Source organism: Ischnura elegans, chromosome 2 (assembly GCF_921293095.1).
Source record: "Ischnura elegans chromosome 2, ioIscEleg1.1, whole genome shotgun sequence".
NCBI lineage: Eukaryota > Metazoa > Arthropoda > Insecta > Odonata > Coenagrionidae > Ischnura > Ischnura elegans.
The window spans coordinates 15,493,484-15,516,941 of NC_060247.1; positions in this window are offsets into that span (position 1 = coordinate 15,493,484).

The window sequence follows — 23,458 nt, forward strand, 5'->3', positions numbered from 1 at the left end:
GTAATGATAACCATAAAAATCTTGTATACTTTTTTTAAGCGTCTGAATGGGGGAGCACGTGCCCCCTCCCCTTAAATCTAGCTATGATGGGAGGAAAAGGTTTTTCGAACTATATAGTTCCATGATATATTCCCACATAGGGGGATAGAACTATATAAAAAGCACTATATATTTTTTTAGAGCGGCACTGCGTTCGCTTTCAGCGATTCTTTCGCATCACCACTTTCGAAGGTTCGTACTCGGCGCACACTGAATCAAGAACCCGTGATAAAAATAAACTCCTCCATTGTGGAGAGGTGTACCCTCCAATGAGGGTAAGGGAAGGATAGGTGTACCCTTCCTATACCCTTCAGCAAGGGTAGACGAAGAGTATTTTAGAACATTGGTGGGTAGGCCCTCTCCTTCCTGGCATGTAGGGGAAGGGTTGGGCCAGCCTCCATGAAGGGCAGAGGAAGGATAGGTGTACCCTTCCCATACCATTCAGCAAGGGTACACGAAGGGTATTTTAGAACATTGGTGGGTAGGCCCTCTCCTTCCTGGCATGTAGGGGAAGGGTTGGGCCAGCCTCAATGAAGGGTAGAGGAAGGGTAGGACTAATATAAAAACTAAAAATCCATAAATTAACATAAAAATTTAAAAAATCGCTAAGCAACTAAATTAAACGAATGGGGATGAGTTGTATCAGTGATTTCTAAAGACAGACAAAAAATTAGCCTTCACATGGTCTTGATCCCAGACCTATACCTATATATTGTAGGATGATGAACTAGTGCCTTAACAACCTCGGCCACAAAATCTTAAGATGTAATTCGCACCCGGGCCTATGTGCAAGAAAGCTGTGACTTTTTTCTACCATACCTATTTCGTTTCAGAAAATAAGATCGGCATTCAAATACCGAACATCACTCTCGCGATGTCTCATTGTCAGCCACACAAATAGTTTACATCCTAAAAATGTGAATGAAAGAACTTCTAAATGAGCTTTTTTCACACAATTATAGAAACTATTGTGTACAGTGGTGTACCCAGGAATTTCGTTTGGTGGGGTCCAAAACCAGGTGGGGAAAGTTTTGAAAAACAGGATACTAAGTAATGGGTTTTCAACTAATTCAAACACTTTTCATAATCGAAAACACTTCAATAGTTAAAGAAATATTTTTTAAATTCATTATTTTTCAATATTTTGTTTTCTTTCATGAAGGAAAATGATTGTGTTTTTATATTTTGGGGGGCGGAGGGTCCGAACCCCCCGGATCCCACCCCTGGCTACGCCACTGAATATGTATATTATTATTTTCCTTAAGGGAATTTTAAAGATTAGATGTGTAGCCCGTCTATCTTTGCTTTCAAAGACTGCTTACGTTCTTGTACAGAACTCAATACTCTTTAGAAGGTGAAAGTAGCTGAGGAGACACTTTCAGGATATGTTTTCCACAGTTATAAATGCTAAGTCCCAAGGAAGGGTTAACGAAGGATTTTTCTATCCTTCCTTTACCCTTAATGGTGGGTAGAGGAAGGGTAGACGGATGGTAAGGGAAGGAGTTCCAAGGAAGGGTAGACGAACGATTTTTCTATCCTTCCCTTACCCTCAATGGTGGGTAGAGGAAGGGTACACGGATGGTAAGGGAAGGAGTTTCAAGGAAGGGTAGACAAAGGATTTTTCTATCCTTCCCTTATGGTGGGTGGAGGAAGGGTTCAGAGATGGTAAGGGAAGGAGTTCCAACGAAGGGTAGACGAAGGATTTTTCTATCCTTCCCTTACCCTTAAAGGTGGGTAGGGCGTGGGTTGTGCAAGGGTAACTACCCACCGTGAAGGCTACTACCCTTCCTTTACCCACCATGGTGGAGTTTATTTTTATCAGGGATCAGTTAACGGGATTGGTCGCCGGTAGCCAATCGGAGTGCCTCTACCATGGGCATTTGGGCTTGGCACTATAGTATGAGGAGGGATATGGGCCGGAGTATTTCGTGAAGACAGTTTGCATTCCGTTACCGTAAAAGGATGCTTCAGGGTTAAAAAGTCTACAGGACTAATATCGCATGGAGTGAAAACTGTGATGAGTTGTGCAGGGGCGGTCTGGGGTGATTGGCAGGAGCTCATGATGGTCCCCCCCCCCCCCCACCAGAGAATTCGACCTCCCCCCCTTAGAAAATTAATTTCGTAAGAAAAAATACCTACCTACTATTAAAAGTGAGAATTTCACACCTAATAAAAATTACTCATGCATTATTTTTCTATGAGCATTTAGTGAATTTGTTCCTTGAAAATGCCCTAAAATTTAATAAACCTTTAAAATAACCTTTTCGAATGACCCTTTCCGTAAGCAAAAGTAAAAAGTTGAAATATTACGAATCACATTTTGGGGCTAGATGAAGACTTTTGGTTGTTATGAATTAACTATGTCTAATTCACTTTTGCATTTGTTTTGTCCATATAAATCAACTGACCAAGGGCGCATTCCGTAATTCACTGGCAGTACTGCTACTGCTGCTGCAAAACAGAGCGGAAAACGGTACTGCCACTGTAAGCAAGACAGTGATTTCGGAACGGTCAACAGTAGCTGCCGTTGATAATTTCCCAGGAAATACTGAATCGTGCAAATAACATTTTCAAAGTAAATTGGATATATACATTGTAAGCATGAAAGTTCCAAATTGATGGATTGCAGCCTAAATAAATATTTTTAAAATATCCATTGCAATTGAGGAGAGTCACCTAAGACCTTGGATACTGTATGTATGAAGGAAGTATGTATGTATAATACTGTATGTATGGATAATGTATGAAGGAAGAGAGTGCACTATGGGTTGGAGAAAATGGTCAACAAAAGCAGAAATTCGTTCTGTGGGAGACTGAATAGAAGAAACTATCGGACGGCCGGGATTGTTAGCTTTGTGTATTTTCGGTAGTATGTAAAAATGAGGGCTACGGGGGTTGGAAGGTGATAGTGATGCGATGTCTTGGGCTGTTAATCCTTCGTGTGGTCCGTTTTCCTCGAGGAAAGAAGAAAGAATCTTATCTCGGTATGATAGTGATACGGGAATTAATCTGGTGTCTCTCAATATTCATGTTGGAAGCAAAGTTAAACGCAATGCACGCTAGACACTTCACATTATATTTTGTACTTCATGCACTGGCACCAAAAAATTAGGTCAGTATCCTGAAACTTAAGCAGACGATAACTTGCGTTCAGTTAATATGGTAGAAGAATGCAGTATAGGGACACGAATTTCCAACATGTAGTTAAAATTGCTTTTGCCATTACTTAGGTTATTATTATGCTCACACATTAAACAGTATGGTGGAACAAGATAGTCTATACATCAATGCATTACATTGATGAGATAAATCAAGAAAGTTTATGCATGCATTTATGTAACACATGATACACATACATGCATTGAAAACTTAATTTTAACAATAATAATTTCTTGCGTTGAAGTCTTCAGGAATTACTTCCTATCTACCACTGGAATTTATGAGACATTATTCAAGACACCATCGGTAAATCACACGAAGTTAGCAAGCCAAATATTTCATATAGGTAATCAGACATTCATTCGTCCACAACTTGCCATTTTCACATCCAATACATATTTATAAGTGCAAAGAGTCCACAGTAGGGAACATCATCAAATGACTGACGTCATCGGTTACTGTACCGTACTGCCAGTTGAGTTTGGAACGGTTTGGCAGCACTGTCAGCACTGCCAGTGAATTTCAGAATGCGCCCCAATTAAAACTGTTGCCTAGCAAAGAAACCTACAGGAAAAATATCAGGATACAATTTTTATATTTTTATTTATTTTGATTTTGATCTTTGTATTGGAGATGCTGTAGTTGAAAAAGTATATTTTTCTTTATCTGTCAAATATTAATGGACCCAATGAGTTATTCAATTATTTTTTGTGCTTTCCTTCTGACTTCCTTGGGAGTGATTGTGTTCAGGGATTGAAAAATAATAGCCACAATATAAATAATTATAATTTCATTAATACTACCAACTTCCACACACTTAAGGTAACAAATACAAAATGAGCAATTAAGGTTAACTCTAAACTATTGAAGTTCTTTAAATGTTGCTGATATTTGACGCGAAGCAGAACTTGAATTCAGCAGTCTATCCGAAAACTCCCTTCAAGTGACAGATGAACTGGGGTTTGAAATACCAATACAGAGAACAAATATGCGTCAAAGAAACAAAAGCAACGAACCCGCAGAAAATCCAGAATAATATTTCAGGAGATCAATTTCCTACCCTTTTAGGATCATTTTGATAAAGATAAGATAGACAGCAGAGGTTTGCGAGGAGTCCTTCATCTTGAAGACCTCATTCCTTCCAACCTATCAAGATTCATGTTACGTCAAGAACTGCTCCAGGTACGTACGCTTAAAAACTAGACAAGATATTTAATACATTTGTTATTAGGTTGGTTTTATTTTGTGTACTATCATTTAAGTTAATGTTAATAAATTTCATATCAAAATAAAGAGAATATTTTCTGCAGTAATTGTTGTATTTTTTTTTCAAATATGAGAAGACCTGTCAGACCTGTGTTCCCCCAGAAAAAAAATCCTGGATTTGCCCCTGGGCAGAGAAAGCATTACACAGATGTTAAACATATTGGATTGAGAGCCGCTAGATACTCGGAGGCTTCGCGCTAGGCTTAGATTGCTTGAGCAATTGAGTAGCTATGGATATCTTTAAGATTGACATGGAAAACATCATGTTAGAACACCACTACATTTCCACAAACGACAAAAACGATAAAATAAGAGAGATATTTATTGAATATGGATTTCAAGGTTGATCATTTATCAAAAGGACTATGTACATTTGATAATATAGTGTGTGAGTAAGGGTTAATTTCGGTAACAGCTGCCATGAAAAATTTGCGTTTGACTCAAGAACATCAACAAAATTTTTCCCACCGTAGTTCCACGCATTCTCAGGTGGAACACCCTCGAACTGTGTCTCCAGATTTTAAAGAACGGATTCAAGATTTCTTCGTCATTTGCCACTCTTGAATGTGTGATGTTTTTTGCCGCCCTCTGCACAGTATTATGCCTCTGCACAAAACTTCTGGCCCAGTCTAATCTTGATAAGTTGTTTTTAAATCTGGGTTCCTTCCTACCGCATTTGTTGAGGTACTGTACATCGAAGGTTAAATGTCTGCATCGGGAATCCAAAATGTGACAAAGCTATGGCATGTGGAAGAAAACACCCCTCTTCTGCGTCTGTAAATACACACTCTCTGCCAACGGTACCTCCATGCCATTCCCGAACTTTTGGTAGAAGTGGGTTTTTTGCTATTCCATACTTTTGAGATGCCTTACGGTACGTTAGGGTTTTCGTCTTAAACGCCTTAATAGCCTCTTTCAAACTCTGGTTGTTATAATTTTTACATACCCTTAACCCGAGGGTTTGTTCATATTCCCATATCAAACATTATATAAAAAACATATACTTTTTAAATATTTATTATTATCTGTTTTATTTTAGAAACCCTGAAAATGTTTGTGTGGGGTAACTTTGGTGCAATCCCGAAGTTGCCCCACAAAAGTCTCATTATTGACGAACAATACCAAGCTACCAAGTAATTTTAGGTGATATGGTTCTACAATTACAGAAATGGTAGCTAAAGCATATGTGCAATTGGCTGTATTTACCCGTCTTTCATGGTCCAGATGTATTTCCACCATCATGCATGAAAGTTTGCTGCACCCTGGCAACTAGCCAAAACTGGCACCAAAGAAAAAATGGCTGCCGTTTAGCACAGATTGTCAACAGAAATTCTGAACAAAGCCTATAAATGGATGCATTGTAAAAATCTTCGAAATACCTTGGAAGAGACTCGCTTTCTCACAAGTGGTGACCGCAGGATATTTAAAACAACAAAGTAGTGTCACTGTCCCAATTTTACCACACCAGTCCCGAAGTAGATAATGGCATATAAGAATATAGCAGATTGCTTGTGGGCTAGTGGGAAAACCCAAAGTAATTACATTAGCAAATCAGACGGTAAATGAAGGACTGAGCCAATATTCTGGGGAGACCAAATATCTCAAGCTGAAAAGAACTCCCCATACTTTTCAATGAGTGGGACTTTTCAGACATAATGAATGGGACAGTCCATGCTTCCTCACTTAGCTTCTAATTCACTATCCCTCAACAACTTTTTTCTCCCATGGAAAACTCATTGACAAACTCCTCATCTCAATGACCCACCCCAGCTACCCCTTATATGAATGAAAGGACAATCGACCGTGGAGAGATAACGCACATCTTCCCTGCCCCTGATGCAGTGATGGATGAATGAATGAGCTGCCCATCTGATTGCTTGCCTTATATGAATTCCCCTTTGGTTAACCCTTATTGTATGGATTCTCGATTTTTGTCAAATATGAAGGGAGCAAATCACAGTCATTCCCTTGCCAATGACCCCCATTAGGTTGATGTTTGTAAGTTTGACTGAGTGTGTGGAACTCAGCTACCTATGCGTGCCAAGAGTTGGAAACCCACAAGCTTTATCAAATGATGAGGGTGTTCTTTCCCCCAAATTTTCCATGCATTGAGTATTTTTTAATGGTCACGAGTATTTTTAGTTCCTACAGTGCTGTAACATGCCAGGCACTTCACTCAATCAATAGAAAATCATATATTTTATTATTTTATTTTCACTTTTTCCAGAAGCAATTCACAGCATTTATACCCTTGCATAAACTGCTTTTTTGCACATTTCACCCACATGAAATACAGCTCAAAGTTCATTAAGGCCTAATTTTTCAAGCACTTAAAACGCCTTTTCATGGACTAGGATGTACAGCCGGGTGAAGCTACATTGATTATTGTCTGCCGGTATTTAGGAGTATTGAACGGCAGTTTTCGTTGTCAACAATTTTCATTCCAGTAATCCACTTTCGCATCCGTTCATCATTATTCTCATGAAAATGCATCTAGTTTGCACGCAACATTAACTTCTAATTCATTTCATGCATGACATGAGTAAACAGGAATGCATTTACAGATCATTATCTGCTATATATTAGTATTTTTTATATATTTTTTTCTATATTTTCTATTCCAATCTGTTTTGGAATTGGCATGTTGACACTCTCCTGTCAGTTTGGTAGCCGTTGGCGGGCGGGGTGGGGGGGAAGGGAACCTTCCCCCCCACCCCCCCCCCCCCCCCAAGCCTTTAAAAGAGATGCTTAAAAACGGAAAGATGGCCTCAATAAATAAAACAATAATATATATACTGTTTTTGAGTCCTAAAAATCCTGTTTCCAACATTAAAGAAAAACAAAATCTTCAGAGGGGGGCCAGGGAAGAATACCCTCCACTCCCCCCCTTTGCCTAGCGGTGTTTTCTATACACCCTCGAATCTCAGATAACTTTACCCCCCTCACATTTCAAAATCCTGGCTATACCACTTTGTCCTGACACTTGTCTTATCAATTAGCCATTTAAATTTAATTATGTAATCTCAGTTAAATGCCTTCCATAACTAATTCCATATGTGTCATCATTACCATCATCCTTTGTCATTCTCAACCTTCAATTGTCCTTAAGATGATGACCTCTTTAGATCATCATGTCTTCAAATTCTTAATTAATGTTTTACACTTAGTGACCATGTGAGATTTCTCTTGCTGCACTCAAATATATACATACAATACTGGATCTTACTGCATCTGGTTATTTGGGGTAGCCACCTTACCCTACTAAGAAGTGACAATATATAAATATAACTAATAACTTACCATCATAGGTGGATCTAGAGGGGGGGGCACGTGCCTCCCCAGACCCTTAAAAAAAAATGCAATATTTTTAATATCATCCCGTTATCATTGTGTTCACTTTATATGACAAAGTATCCTTGTGCCCCCTAGAACAAAATCCTGGATAAGGTCACTCTTGTGCCCTGCGCCCAACCTGGAATATTTTCATCATATATGTATAAATATTCGAGGCTGATATCCCAAAGTCCCTTCCCCTCCATCTTACTGTCTAGCAGTGTTATATATTTAAAAAACACCTTGCAAATTAGCTATGCAAATGAGGCTCTAATTTTCATGGTTGAACTGACCTGGCAGATTGCTGCCGAGTTCTCAGTCAGCCAAATAGCCAGAAAGGTATGAACAGTTTGGGTGTTATGTGGGTTGCCTGCACTGATACTCTTTTGTCATCCCAGTGGAGGTATCAGCCAACAATACACTCGTTACAAACTTTTCAGCTACTTAACGATAATCTTTCAGCATTATAACAATTCATTGATTACTGGAGGACACAGTGAAATGTAACCACATAATTTGAAAATTGGAGTGCTGCAGGGCTTGTGGTCTTCTCAGCAGATGCGTTGCAGGTAGTCACCTCCAGAGGAAAAATATGGGGGATGTTTAAGCCCCCAAAACACCCCTATGATTATAAAAAATTACATACATTATTAAAACAATGTATACTGATCAAGCATTACCAGTACTATTACACTTATTCACAAAATCACATTCATCCATTGTCATCCAATCCATTGTTAAAGCCCTACCTAACTATAAATACCTTGATTACTGGATTTGTACATTATTAAAAACAATTTACACTGATCAAGCATTACCAGTACTATTACACTTATTCACAAAATCACATTCATTCATTGTTATCCAATCCATTGTTAAAGCCCTACCTAACTAAATACCTCAACATGCATGCCTGAATTAATCTAACGCCATAATATGGACTCATCGTCAAGATGTCCGAAAGCCTGCCTAGCCTGAGTTATTTATAATCGAGAGTATTATCATAGAGTCAGTATATATACTTACTCTATGGTATTATATAACTAAAATATAACCCATATTCTCCTGTTCCAAATCTTAACTTTAGCCGGAAAAATATATGTTCCTAATCTTTTTGTGTTACAATGTTGCTAAAAATGGATTAACAATGCTAACAAATTGCCTATTTGCATACAATTGAACGAATTAAAATATTGTTATGCACATACTATATGCCCAATGTAATTGCACCTTGATGGATGCTTTCTGAATACGTTCACTTTATTTAGGTTAATTGTTAACTGACAAATGTAAAATTTTGTCAATATCTTAACGACATTCCATTTTACTGGATTTGTACCAGAACTTTAATTTTCACAAAAATTACATGTAAAATGTTTTATTTTGTCATCAATCACAAAGATATAAAAAAAATATTTTTACAACATCTCCTTAGTAACATAGTCAAAGGTGTATAGAAAATAGTTTAATTGCCTTTACTTGTAGAAAGTAGTAGGGAGGCATTACATGCACACCATTTAATTGCATTTAAAATTATTAAATTAATAATTCCAAATGCTATTAAAATAATAGCATTAAAAAACCAAGACAAAATATCAACAACACTAATACTAATCGACCTTAGCAATGGGTACAATTTATTCTGGTCAGGGTGTTACTTAATTATATTTTCATGGTCGCAATACATACGAAGACCTGCCTACTCTGAGTCATTTCTTATCAACTGTAAGACGCAATATTAAATCCCTACTCTCCTGCCCCAAGTCTAAACTATAGCTGAAAAAAATACATGCTTTAGTTATAAAAATTAAAAAAGGCTCTGTAAAATATAATAGAAAAACATCATGATGTGCACAAAAACAGTTATTGTTAAACATCACAAAAACAGTAAATTGTACAATTGTACAAAAAACAATTGTACTTAGCACTGGAATAAAGATCACAGCAACATATCATACATTATATTCAATGGCTTCACATATTCAAATACAAATTACTTATGCACCAACTGTTTTAGCCAGGAATAAATCATATTCACACCTCATTAAAGAAACTTTACAATTTGTATCTCATGTGGATGAACCACAAACTTTGGAAGAAAAAATATTCCATCACATCCCCAATAAGGATGCAATTTTGTAAGCATTTGGTGCAAATGAATGACTTATCCCTGTTACACCCCCTCCCCACGATGAGGGAACAGTTTGGATTTGAGGGGGGCATGCACTACACTACTACCAAAATTAATAAGAATAAAAAATACTACACAAAATATAATTAGCAATTCAAGCACTACTACTACTAATATCATTCATTCATTAACCACATTCCACTCATTCATTCATCAAATCACATACCATTCTCTCATTCATAAAATCACATTCCACTCTCTCATTCATAAAATCACATTCCATTCACTCATTCATAAAATCACATTCATCCATTCATACAGCCCTGCCTACCTAAATACTGCTTTATACGCCTGAATTAATGAAACGCCTAAATACGGAATCGTGGCCACGATATACAAAGACCTGCCTATTCTGAGTTATTTCTACTCGACGGTAGGACGCAATATAAAATCCCTACTCTCCTGCTGCAAATCCTAACTATAGCTGGAAAAAATACATGCATTAATAAAAAAATACACAAGCACCCTGTACAATAATTGCAACAAAAAATGCAAAAAAAAACAACTATCTTCAGGCTTGGTGTCTTCTTTCTTCCTATCTTCATTCTTCCTTTCTTCGCAATAAAATCCTGAAGTCTCTAGTCATTGGTGCAGTAACCTTCAGGTGTCCATTTCATGGACCTCCTCAGTTGTCTCCAAAAGCAATCACTGTTGTCGTCCACAAGCTTGACCTGTGGTAATGTAACAAAAAAATTCTCATAATCCAATGAAGGGGAGACCTAAAAAGTTAACTCTCAGCTCAGAAATATCATTTCGAGGAAGACGTTCAGAAAATATTAACTTTTTAAGAGTCTAGACATTTTTTAAATTAAAAAAATTCAAGAGCGGGTAATTCCAAATTATTTGACGCTTATCTAATCGGCGATAATTCAATGTATTTTCATTATTCTTTAAACATTTTAATGATATGATTGGGCAATATTAAAAAATTTCCCGGAAATCATTATAGTGAGCTGGGTGTGTAATTTATGCAACTTTTTTACGACTTGCTTGGACTTCATGGGTATTCTAAAAATTGATAGCAAATAATGACCATTCTGCATTTAATATATGTAATATTATATGAATTGGAAAACAATAATGAAATTATAAAAATTATATGATGAAATTATTTAAAAAGACGAAAACAGTAGTTACATATATGGCATCCATATTAAGGACACCACACCTATCCATTAATATTTTCTTGTACGATGTAATTTAATAATTAAGCCTTCTGATACGAAAGAAATAATATAAGTTAATTCTCAAGATCATGCGAAGAGCCAGAGGTCAAAGTATCACTTCAGAAACAAAACAGCCGAAAAAAAATGAAAAATACATACTGATTTTTCAGACACCATTGGCTTGATAAATATTAAATAGCAAGAAAAAACGCGTCACCGGAAATTAAGTACCCAAAATTAAACAAAAAAGAGTATCAATCATAGTAACATTATTGTTGCGACTTTTTTTGAAATATGTCACTTATATTCACGGAAAAATTCAGAAAGCTAGAAAATATGACCGGAATCTCATATTTCCCTCAGGTAGGGTCTCCGACGATTTAATTACTTGAGCGCGCATGACGGTTGCTGAATTACCAAAATCAAGGCCAATATGGAAACCTCGACCTCCGCGTTAAAATGAGAAAATTAAACAGCAAAGTAAATACTTACGATAGATTCACGAAAATCCCCATAACTGTCCTTCATTCGAATAATTAAATTTAATGGAAATGAAGTTTCAAATCGAAATATATGAAAGCAAACGCTATCGTCGTCATTAACCAATCAATGCCTTGAGATTCAGCGCGGCATTTAAGTTTTGTGTTTCAAAAAAAGCGAGAGATCTTAATTTTGGGTGCAGTTTAATTAAATATTTTCGCGTTGGAAAAGTGAAAATATTTATTCATTTTCTCACGCAATCATTACTTTCATCATCGACGTTCCTGAATGTAAAAATTAAAGTGTACCTATGTGATCACTAAATAATGGTTCTGAACTGAACTCAAAACTTGGAAGAGGAATGAATGAAATCTTACCGTCTGCCTGCGGCAACGAGCTGTATTCTTTCGATCTCTTTGCACGTCCTTTCATCGAGGCCTCGAGTAGTCACTAACACAATACGATCCAACGAACTCTGCAATTGAAAAAAAACGAAAACTCATAAAGAGACAAAGCAATGTCCTAGAAAATCGGCTTCGTGGCAGAATCAATCAATACATTTTCTTATGGCGCACGAACGTTACAGAGTGAATAGGCCCACCTTTTAATTAGATATAAAAAAACTTCCCGTATTGTAGAAGAAATTAAAATAATATTCAATTAATTAATAATACTTATTATGATAAAATAATTCCAATTAAATGGAACTGTATCTTTGTTTAAATAGGAAAAATTAAGGATTGATTTTGAAGTGGGTAACCTTTCACAGGACAAAAAATAGTTAAATAATTCTGATTCAGAATGAAAAATCATGATGGGAAATAAAATTTGTAATGAATAAACAGATAATTAGAAACTAATTATAAATAAAAGTTATTCGGACTGCTTTATAATGTGAAAATATTTTGCGGAGATTGTTAAGGGAGGTGATATTTTGACTTGAAAACATTTATAAAGAAAATACGATGATGTGTGATTATGAGTCATCCAGAAAAATGTTGGCACAAAAAATATTTTGCCCATTGCAATATTTTTCACAACTTTTCAATTCAATTCAAAGTTAATATAGGTCAATGAAATGTCACCTTCAGTTACTAAGTACCAAATACAATTTTCATACTGAGTAGTCAATGAATAAATTGAGGAGGATATTAAGTTTATTTGTTAATTTTGATGGCATTATGGGCAAATTAAAAGTTCAGGATAAGCATGAGCACAATTGAGTAGGTACCGTTAATGAATGCAAAATTGAATATTCTCGAGCAACACGTTAATTTAAAAATTTATGTGGGAAAAATGAACCAAATTTGAATGAATATTATGAGATCATACCGCTCCTTATCTGCTGCAACTCATGTAGAGCCGCGAGAAACCGGCTCGGTAAGGTGCACCATCCCATCTTTTTCCAAGTGTCTTCGTTCTCCTTATCAGTATGTCCAGCGATGACTCGCGCCTAAGGAGAGAGCGGGTTAGTGCATACACAAATAAATAGCCCTTCCGAGGATTTGCACCACTCCAAAGCAGCACACAAGAACGTGACAATGGCATCGATAGGAAATCATAAATTTCCTACCCAGCCACAGCCCCATTCCTGCATGACGCAATGGAATCCGTAATGCAAAACCACGGCACAAAAAAACTAAAACTAACGCACGGAAAAAACGCCTAGCCTTACGCAAATTTAAGTTCATTGGCCAGAAGGGCCCAAAGCTAAGATGTCGTTTGCTTCTGGTCCCGCGATGCCATCCTCTTCTGTCTTCTCTTCTTCCGATTAATCTTCATTCTTCTCTTCACATCCAGCGATGGCTTGCGGACCTAGGGAGAGAGCGGGTTAGTGCATACACAAATAAATAAATAACCCTTCCGAGGATTTGCACCACTCCAAAGCAGCACACAAGAACGTGACAATGGCATCGATAGGAAATCATAAATTTCCTACCTAGCCACAGCCACATTCCTGCATGATGCAATGGAATCCGTAATGCAAAACCACGGCACAAAAAACTAAAACTAACGCACGGAAAAAACGCCTAGCCTTACGCAAATTTACGTTCATTGGCCAGAAGGGCCCAAAGCTAAGATGTCGTTTGCTTCTGGTCCCGCGATGCCATCCTCTTCTGTCTTCTCTTCTTCCGATGAATCTTCATTCTTCTCTTCACATCCAGCGATGGCTTGCGGACCTAGGGAGAGAGCGGGTTAGTGCATACACAAATAAATAAATAACCCTTCCGAGGATTTGCACCACTCCAAAGCAGCACACAAGAACGTGACAATGGCATCGATAGGAAATCATAAATTTCCTACCTAGCCACAGCCACATTCCTGCATGATGCAATGGAATCCGTAATGCAAAACCACGGCACAAAAAACTAAAACTAACGCACGGAAAAAACGCCTAGCCTTACGCAAATTTACGTTCATTGGCCAGAAGGGCCCAAAGCTAAGCCGCAAATATCGCACACGTCTTCATACGATGCTTCTCTTCTTTCTTCTGTGAATACTTGCGTCTTCAATTTCCTCTTCTTCGTGCAGTCTTCACTCTTCCTTCCTTGAAGTCCAGCGATGGCTTGAATCTGTGAAGAGGTAAGATTAGTGCATGCACAAACAAATAAATAAACAACACTAACATGCAAGCCCTAACGCGACGCAACGGAAAAATACACGCAGCACACGCAAATATAAATAATCACACGCATCACACGTAGGAAAATATCACACGAATTCACACGATAGATTCAAAAAAACACACGCAATCGGATTCTTGCCGTTCTTCGAGCTCAATTTGATGTCTTCAATCTTCATGGCTGGAAGGGAAAAAGTTACAGACATGTTACAATAAGTACAAAAAAACACTCAAGCTAGTTCAGGCGAGGGATTATCAATGTCCACTCATTCCCGATACACAAACACACACATTATCTTCCCTCTTCATTCTTCGAGGCCCCCTCCGATGTCTTCAATCTTCGGGGCCTCAGCTATGACTTCTTTCTTCATTCTTCACTCCTGTAATAAATGGTGTTAGTACAAAACCCACCCAAATACATTTTTAAAAACTACACACGCAAAAATGCCCACATGGATTTCCTGCCTAAGAATGCATTTTTTATCTACGAGGACCGGTCTCATTCGTAGTTAATAACTTTAAAGTGCACTTTCTGATACCTTTGTTTCAGCGCTGTTTCAAAACCTTTTTAAACTTGCTTCTTTGAGCCGTTACCTTTCGTGTAATGTTGTTACCGAGAGCTCGCGCTTTTGATAATAGAGGATGTATTCACTTTCCACCAGGAGTCTCTCATAACTCCAGTTGTGTGGTTCAGGTCGGCCTTAATTTACCATTTCACGTTAAAGATAACCTGATGTAAACCTGATGAAAATATACGGCAATGCACAGCGTCCGAGGAAAACTGCACTCTTGCCAGTCTTCAACTCAAGTCGATGAATGGCGTTCTAATTCTTCAATATTCCTTCTGAAATTGAAAAAGCAAAAATGTGGATTAAAATTCGAGTCAAATCTCTCCGAATAACATAAAAGGAATTAGCGTTGGATGTCTTGCGAGGCCATCGTCTTCTTCTCTTCTTCATTCTTCCTGCTCCACCCTCCATTCTTCCCCTCACGTCCGGGGATGGCCTAAGGAGAGAGCAAAAATTAAATTAAATTCGGTGGTTAGATTATTATATATATATGGGTCACTCCACCTTAATTCAACAAGCGCTTTTTCCCAAGAGACTCAGATTTTGATATCTGTATGGGTCTACATCAACCTCAAACTAAATACTGAGATCTTTTTTTATGTGGTTTTAATACGCTATCGAATTTTTTCCACAAAAATTGCCTTAGATCGTATAAATCCCACAATTTTATTATCAAATTGTCGTAGAGCCATTATTTTACAGCTTAGTCCTTTCGGAAGTCACTCTGAGTAAAATATTTATAAAGTGCACTTCCCTATTATTGTTATATTTAAATGTTTAAAACAAAGTTAATAGAGTTTTCTCAAATAATCCATCTCGGAATTGGCCCATGCATTTATTCTTTACAATGTAGGCTAATTCATTATCTAAGAATTACAAAAATTAAATTTAAATCAACTCCTGAATGATATTTTTTGAAAATATTTAAACGTTTACTTTTTCTCCCGTGCGGCTTTCCGATTTCTTTTTATACCAGTCTATGGACGTGTACTCATAGACTGGTAGTAGTTTATATCATAGTAGAATGACCTACAGCTTCAACTATAAACTATCAACCATAAACTCATCAAAATCTGAGACCCTACGGGACAAGCTTTTTTGGGATTGAGGTGGAATGACTCAAACTATTATACCCGTCTGTCTTTAAAAATCGTGGAAATGGATGCTAAAACAAAGGCTGTTTATTTAAAAAGAAGGACAAACAAAAAATTCTCTAGAAATGCACATATTTGTTCAATGACTTTTAAAGAACATGATATATTTTAGGGAGCTAGGGGAGTGATATTGAATAGGGTAGGTACATTAAAATCTGTTGTAAACAGATTAAATTATTGCACTTTGATGTGGAATTCTTTATATCCACTTCATTTTAGCAGTGAAAGATTTGTATAAATATGTAAACTGACTTGAAAATATATAACTTTAACCTTAATTATTATAATAGCAACACTATAGAATTCGTAGAATAAGCAGCACCACAGAAATACATAGCAAACAAACATTTTGTGAAATATTACATCGTATCATTTATTTTGTTTTAAAAAATAGGAAGACAACCAAATTTAAATATATAACTCAAAAAATTGAAGTTATTGACTACACAATGTTAGTATATTAGAAGTTTAGCAAGATTCTTTAACTATATTGGATTTGTACAAATTGGAATTCAAAGTTGCTTTGTTCCACCGAGATCACGATTTAACTTTATCTAGTTTATTTTGGATAAATTAGTACGGAAGCTCATTTTTAATCAATAATCATAGTCAATATATATATAAAAATTTCCTTCTTCCTTCACATAAATTGTTGAAATTGATATAGCCTTATTTCTGTATTTCGCGGGTTATCTTAGTGGTAAAATGAAAAATCAATAACTTAAAACCATGACTCATATCCATGCGTTATTATAGCGACAGAATTCAATACGCACTTTCAGTGTAATCTAACCTTCAGTCGTTAGATTTATTAAAAAACAATGTTTTATCATTTTTCATGAAAAAAATTACGTGATACTTGCAAGGCCCCCCTGGTCCCCCACGTGAGATTGGGTGAGAATCGTATTGACCCCCTCGCCCCTCCTATACGCCACATCTAATTAACCCTTTCGCTACTAACATTCGCCCGGACGGTTTTTGACACGGAAGACGAAAGCCGAAAATTTTCGTCCCATATTTTCCTATGCAGGCGTACGAATGCCGCAAATATCCGTTATCGCATCTACTATCTATCGCATCAAGTTTTATCGGGACTCAACAAAGTGGGGACATAGGCCGTACCTTCTAAATCCGGGAGCAGGTACCCGGACACTTCGTCTTCTATTACCCCTTTTTGTGGTAAGGGATAGCGATCATTCGGTCTGTTTTTGAAATAAGCATTTGTTCCTTTCTTAAAAAAATATAAACTAATAATTGAATTCTTTGTCTTTGAAGGAGCGTTTAAAATTTTTAAATGAAATTTTACCGTAAATATTAACTTATATCTCGATTTCAATATAAATATCAAGATATAAATTGTTGACACATTAAATCCGCTAATTAGAACGGTATAGCTCCGTTCAAAAGTTGACAATGCACAGAAAAAAAACGAGGAATTAAATTCGAAGTCTGCAACATGCGGGCAAGCAACGATTATCCATGTAGCTAATTCACAAAAACTAATCATGAGTTGACCCGGAACCAATTCCGCTGCTAGGGCTATCAACCCGGAAAGGAGGAAGACCAACTATATTTTGAGTTCGAGATAATGCGGCGTCCCCGCTACGAAAACTCGAAAAAGGTTGGCGCTGAGAGAGTTTAATTATTCGCGAGACCCATCTTACCAATGTCCTGCAAAAATGGTCCGTAAAGAGGGGACGGAAGGGACCCTTGGGGCTATCCCAACAGTCATGCTAAGGAAACAATACCACAGTGTCGAAAGGGTTAATGGATACCCCAAAAGATGTAATATTCGTAAGAATTGGCTGGTATGATAGAGAGTAAATACATAGTTGACAGACGAAAGTGGTATGTTTTGCTTGAATGTTGAAAAAAATAAGGAAATAAAATCCTTTCAGGAAATAAGGAAGGTGGAGTAGTAAACCAACGAAGCATTATTTTACATTAACGTCCGAAAAAGATGGCTCTGCTGTGCCTACAAGTCAAGGGGAATGTGAAGGGTCTATCGACTTCTTCGCAAGATTTATCGCTCACGGACACTATGAAATTAATCTGAATTTATTCATTGGCGGTATACAAACTACTCGAATCAATTTTGTCATATGGCAATGTTCCAAGAAATATTCCAGTAATTTTCCTGGGTAATGATTAGTACTTCCCGATTCCCAATGAAATTATTCGAATGACAGGTATTTATATTATTGTATCAGCTTTAAACTAAGGAGCCCCTTTTCATTTTTTCCATAAAATATAATGAGGGGAACTTTGAGAATAATATGATAATAATATTCGGTTCTCTTATTTTTCACCTGTATAAAGGCTTTATTATCGAGTGCGGACACGTAAAAGATAAGCGTGAAAACTCCATCTGCGATAAAATTATGAAATTGAAAGTATGAAATGCTAGATATTGAATAAATGTATTATAATTTTTCAAAATGTTACAACTTCAGTGATAAAGTATGTGAATAAAAAATAATAAAAAGCACGGTCTTATCCTGTAACTCATGTCATAAATGATTAGCCTCATTCACTGAATAGAATCACGTTCTAGCTTTCTGTACGAGAGAGATTTTTTCTACACTTAATCAGCTTCTTTGCTTATTTATGCTTCATGTGACATTTTTTTCGATGCCCTTCGAAGGTTTAGTTAAATTAGCGCCAACGAGAGTGAGACATGTATCCCGATGTCACATGCTAACTCAGCATAATATCCAGCCAGCATTCTGGAAAAATCCACGGAGAAAAAAATCATTCGCCATGATTCGAACCCGGATCCCCCCGAATGATTTTTTCTCAGTGGATTTTAGCACAATTTGTGCATTGTGGGTGACTCTCGTAGAGTTACCACCGTGGCTAGTCCCGGTATACTTATAAAAAAAGAAACACTTATCCAGCCAGCAAACTGAAAATATGTTTGGCAGGGTTGGCTTATCACAAGCATGTAAGCTACCTTCCATAAATTTTTACGAAACATAATATTAATGGAAGAGGAGTTTGGTCCGTGATTTCAAATGAAACTATCGTTGAAAAAGTAATTTACTGCGTTCCTTGGGTCCTAACTTCCTTTCTTTGCTAGATTTATCTCTCACGGTCACTATAAAATTAATCTGAATTTATTCATTGGTGGTATAAAACTACTCGAATCAATTTTGTCATATGGCAATGTTCCAAGAAATATTCCAGTAATTTTCCTGGGTAATGATTAGTACTTCCCGATTCCCAATGAAATTATTCGAATGACAGGTATTTATATTATTGTATCAGCTTTAAACTAAGGAGCCCCTTTTCATTTTTTTTTCATTAAAACCAGCACAAACTAATATTTCAGTTTTCTACGGACAAATAATGACTGAAAAGCTAATTTTAATCAAACAGAATCACTACGACTATATAGTTTTCCTATCAATGTTCTCCGTGCATAACATATGACGTTATTTTACTCGACTTTCATCTCTTCGGCAACCATTATTATTCTCTGTATTGTGAAATTTTTTGAATCATCTACTTCGGACACCGCAAAGTAAAAGTTTCAATATTTCTGACTCTCGACAAGAGGGCAGCTGAAAAATTCTAACGGAATGAAAAAGGAAGATAACATTCGTTCTTGTCAGCGTAAAGAAAAGTATTAACTCGAAAGCACACAATATATTTATGAACGCATTTATTTAAATTTATACACTAACGCTTATCATTACTCGTTAATTACACAACATTATTTAAATTATTTAAAAATTGTTTTGATCACCTAAATCTAATCTACATACTAACCAGCAAGCCGCCTCAATAGGCGTGTGGCAGGGGGTGTTAGGTCACCTGCCGTTGAAAAATAAAAAGGATATGCTCTAACGAAATTACGCCCAGCGTTTAGTAAAGTCCTTTATTGTCGACGGGGGAAAAACTAATTCCCATACCTATCCGTTCGGCAAAATATCTCTCTCAATTTATCGTTTCTGTCAGACCTGGAAATGTGGTGGGCTCTGTTATGATGTTCTCCGTTTTCGCTTCGAAAGATTTCCATTGTCAATTGCTCAAGCATTCCAAGTCTAACGCGCAGCCTCCGAATCTACAGCTGTTCCCAACCTAATTCGTTTAACAGCCGTGTAACAGAACAGCCGTTCTGTACGCTCGAAGCGGGTTTTTAATGAATCGTTCAGCTTTCCTTTGTGTTTTATTAATTTCACGAATTAAGTCTTTCTGCACCGGATCCCATACGCTCGCTGCATATTCAAGGTGTGGCCTGGCGAGTGCAAAATAGCACCTTTCTTTTACTTTCTCATCCGAATATCCACCCACTAAACGCTTGACGAATCCCAGCTTCTTCAGGGCTCTGACAAAAATATTTCTTAAGGCCTGTTTACACGGTACATTAACACGTACGGGTGTAAATGTATGAACGCGAGAATAAACGCCAAAATGCACCGGGTAACCACCCAACTTGTGCGAATGCATGCACAGGAAATAGAACCTGTTCTAATTTGGTTCAAGCATTCATATGTGTTCCGTTCCGATTCACAAAAATCATTCATGGAAACATACATTAACTTGTACGTGTTAATATATCGTGTATACGCCATTACATGCGTTCCCCAAGATAGTGTCGAGGTTATGGTAACTCCCAGATACCTTACTTCATCTGTCGCCATAATGTTAAAAGCATCCAAAGAAAATACATGGAGATAGTAGGGCGACCCGAGCAAAATATTCACCGTCGTGCATTTGATCAGATTAAGTTCGAGTCCCCACTCTTGGGTCCACACATGGACGTTGTTTAAATTCGTTGATGGAATTTAAAAGCCAGAGGGATCACTAATATGGCGGGATGGATGGCAACGTCGCGACGTTGCCATTTTCACTTCCTCTGTAGCCTTGATGTTAATACCATCCACAGCATTAGCACGGTTACAGTTGGACGAACTCTGCAAAAAATGCACCGACATGAATTTGCTCAAATTAAGTTCGAGTCCCCGCTCTTGGCTTCACAAATGAACGTTGTTTAAATTGGATTATAGAATTTCATTGTCAGAGTGATCACTAATTTCGCGATATATGACGGCGTCGTTAGAAAATAAGCGTATTTTACCGCTAATGCTAGGGCATAGGTCGTTTATGCCTATGAACAAAACGGGGCCCATTACGCTTCCTTGTGGGGCACCGTATGTCACTTCAACTACATCAGAGCTAATTCCGTATTGAACTACTTGTCACTTACGATTACTCAGAAAGTCGCGTATCCGGTTTACCACCGTTTCATATAATCGGCATGACTGTAAATAGTTTATGAGTTATTTGTGAGGTACCGTGTCGAATGCTTTCTTTTATCTAAGAATAAAGTTTAATCATGTCTTTTCGATTCGACAGATTGAAGGACATCGTGAAGAAAGAGCGCGAGCTGTGTTTCAGGAAGCCGTGTATATATAAAACATTTTCTCTGTAATAAGGTAAAAGGATAGATTAAATCGAAATCCCTCCGTGAGGGGATTCAGGGCAAATTTTTGGCAGGTGGCTCCTCAAATTTATTGAAACCTCCTGAATCATCTAGTAAGGTTTTGGAGGTTTTATCGTAAAAAACAAACGACACGGAACTTGGTTTCACCAAGGCCGACTCCAGAAACTTGCCGAAAATTACAACGGCAGCAATGTTTACTTACATATGCAATTTCTACAAACATGCTGACAGCCGGCGAGCGAAGATGCATAGGTATGGAAATATAATATTACTGGCTCTTGCAAAATACATATTAAATGTGTTTATGAAATTTAAAAATGAAATTCCATTTATTAGGGTCGGACGAGAAGATTACGCTGACGACGCCATTGGTTGTGTACAAATTGATCAAAACGAATGTATAGTTCGAGCTCGTGTGTGCCCCGAGCACAAATAGGACCTATTCTGTGGAGGCACGAGTTGTAGAGGAGGACGATGAGGTGGAAGTTAAGAGCCTTTCTTGCAATGATTGCATAGCTACTTCTGATAAGCAAAAATTTGAACGTGAGAGCAGTTCAAGTATAATGTAAGCAGGGCTGGGCAAAATACAGGCCCAGGAGCCTTTGAAATGCACAAGAAATCGAAAACAGTATTTGGAATACTTTTTGAAATAAAAAATACATTTGTATGGAAAGTAATAGATCTTAAAAAATGTTTAACCTGTTTTTGCTCGTAAGGTTAGATACAAATAGTACATGAGAAAAGTATGTTTTATGTGTATTTGATTTTTTGAAGTAAAACTTCTCAAATGTTGATTCAGCAGACTCGTTTTCGGGGTTACTACCGCGTAGATTCATATGTGCAGACGACAGTTTCGCCGGCATTGCAGCAGGCTTCTTCAGGTCAATGGAGTGGCCTGCAATGAAGTGCAACTTCATTGACGTGAAGAAGCCAGCTGAAATTCCGGCGAAACTGTCGTCTGCAGAGATGAATCTACGCGGTAGTAACGCCGAAAACCAGTCTGCTGAATCCTCACCACACCGCGAAAGCCTACACAAGGATTTCTCAAATGTTGCTCCGTATGGTTGCATTATCCTCCTTGAGGAATACAAGTTTTTTTTAAAGTGTCGGAAAGAAATCCCCTCGAAATGGATAAAGCCAGCAAGTGAAAAATCTTTCCACTGGTGAAGATGACTATAGGATTGTGTCAAATCTGATAAAAATTGTGTTAATATTAGGATTCATTTTCTTCATTTATTCACTTTCTCATCCAAACCAATCTTCGTTCTACGTCTTGGGAGACCGTATGAAAATATTTATTTGGAGAATTTCTAGTCGTATTTCTGCACTTAGGCACAATACAGTACTTGAAGCTACGCTTCGACATATCGATGAATAACTACAACACGAAAAATACGGCGTAATAACCACAATATCTCCGCTGTAAACTTCAATAATGTGCACGATCAAGTTGGTAAATAACAGCACTATTGCATGAGCTGACGTCATTCAAGCTGGCGTCGCGTCGGTGCGAATTACGTTTTTCTTTGATGGCTTGTAAGAGGTATTTTAAATGCTCATAATAAAAAAGATGACTTTACAGCCATATTGTTACAACTTTTAGCTAAATAATTACACCTACTTTTCAGAAACGATTTACCTAAAAAGTTGCTCAGAGACCTATTGTAAGTTGATGTTATCGATGGCATTTAAGTATGTAATTAGAACAATTTTAATGTTTACTAACGTCCGCTATGCTTTTATATACAATAACTTCATTCATTTATTCGTAGGTACCGGAGAATCCGTCGTTTAGGACTGCCTGTGCTTGTATTATGAGGTGAATTCCAGTCAATGCAACTTTCGCTCGCTGATTGGAGACATTTAGGAACATTTTTTGTGCAAAAATAGCGTTATTTTCAACGTGACATTTCCCGTTAAGCTACTGCTAATAATCAGAGTGCCAGTGGTTGTAATGCACAAAGTTTGACAAGGCTGAAAAATATCGTCCAAGAGTTATTAGTGTTCCATCGTAATTGAATCGTAAAAA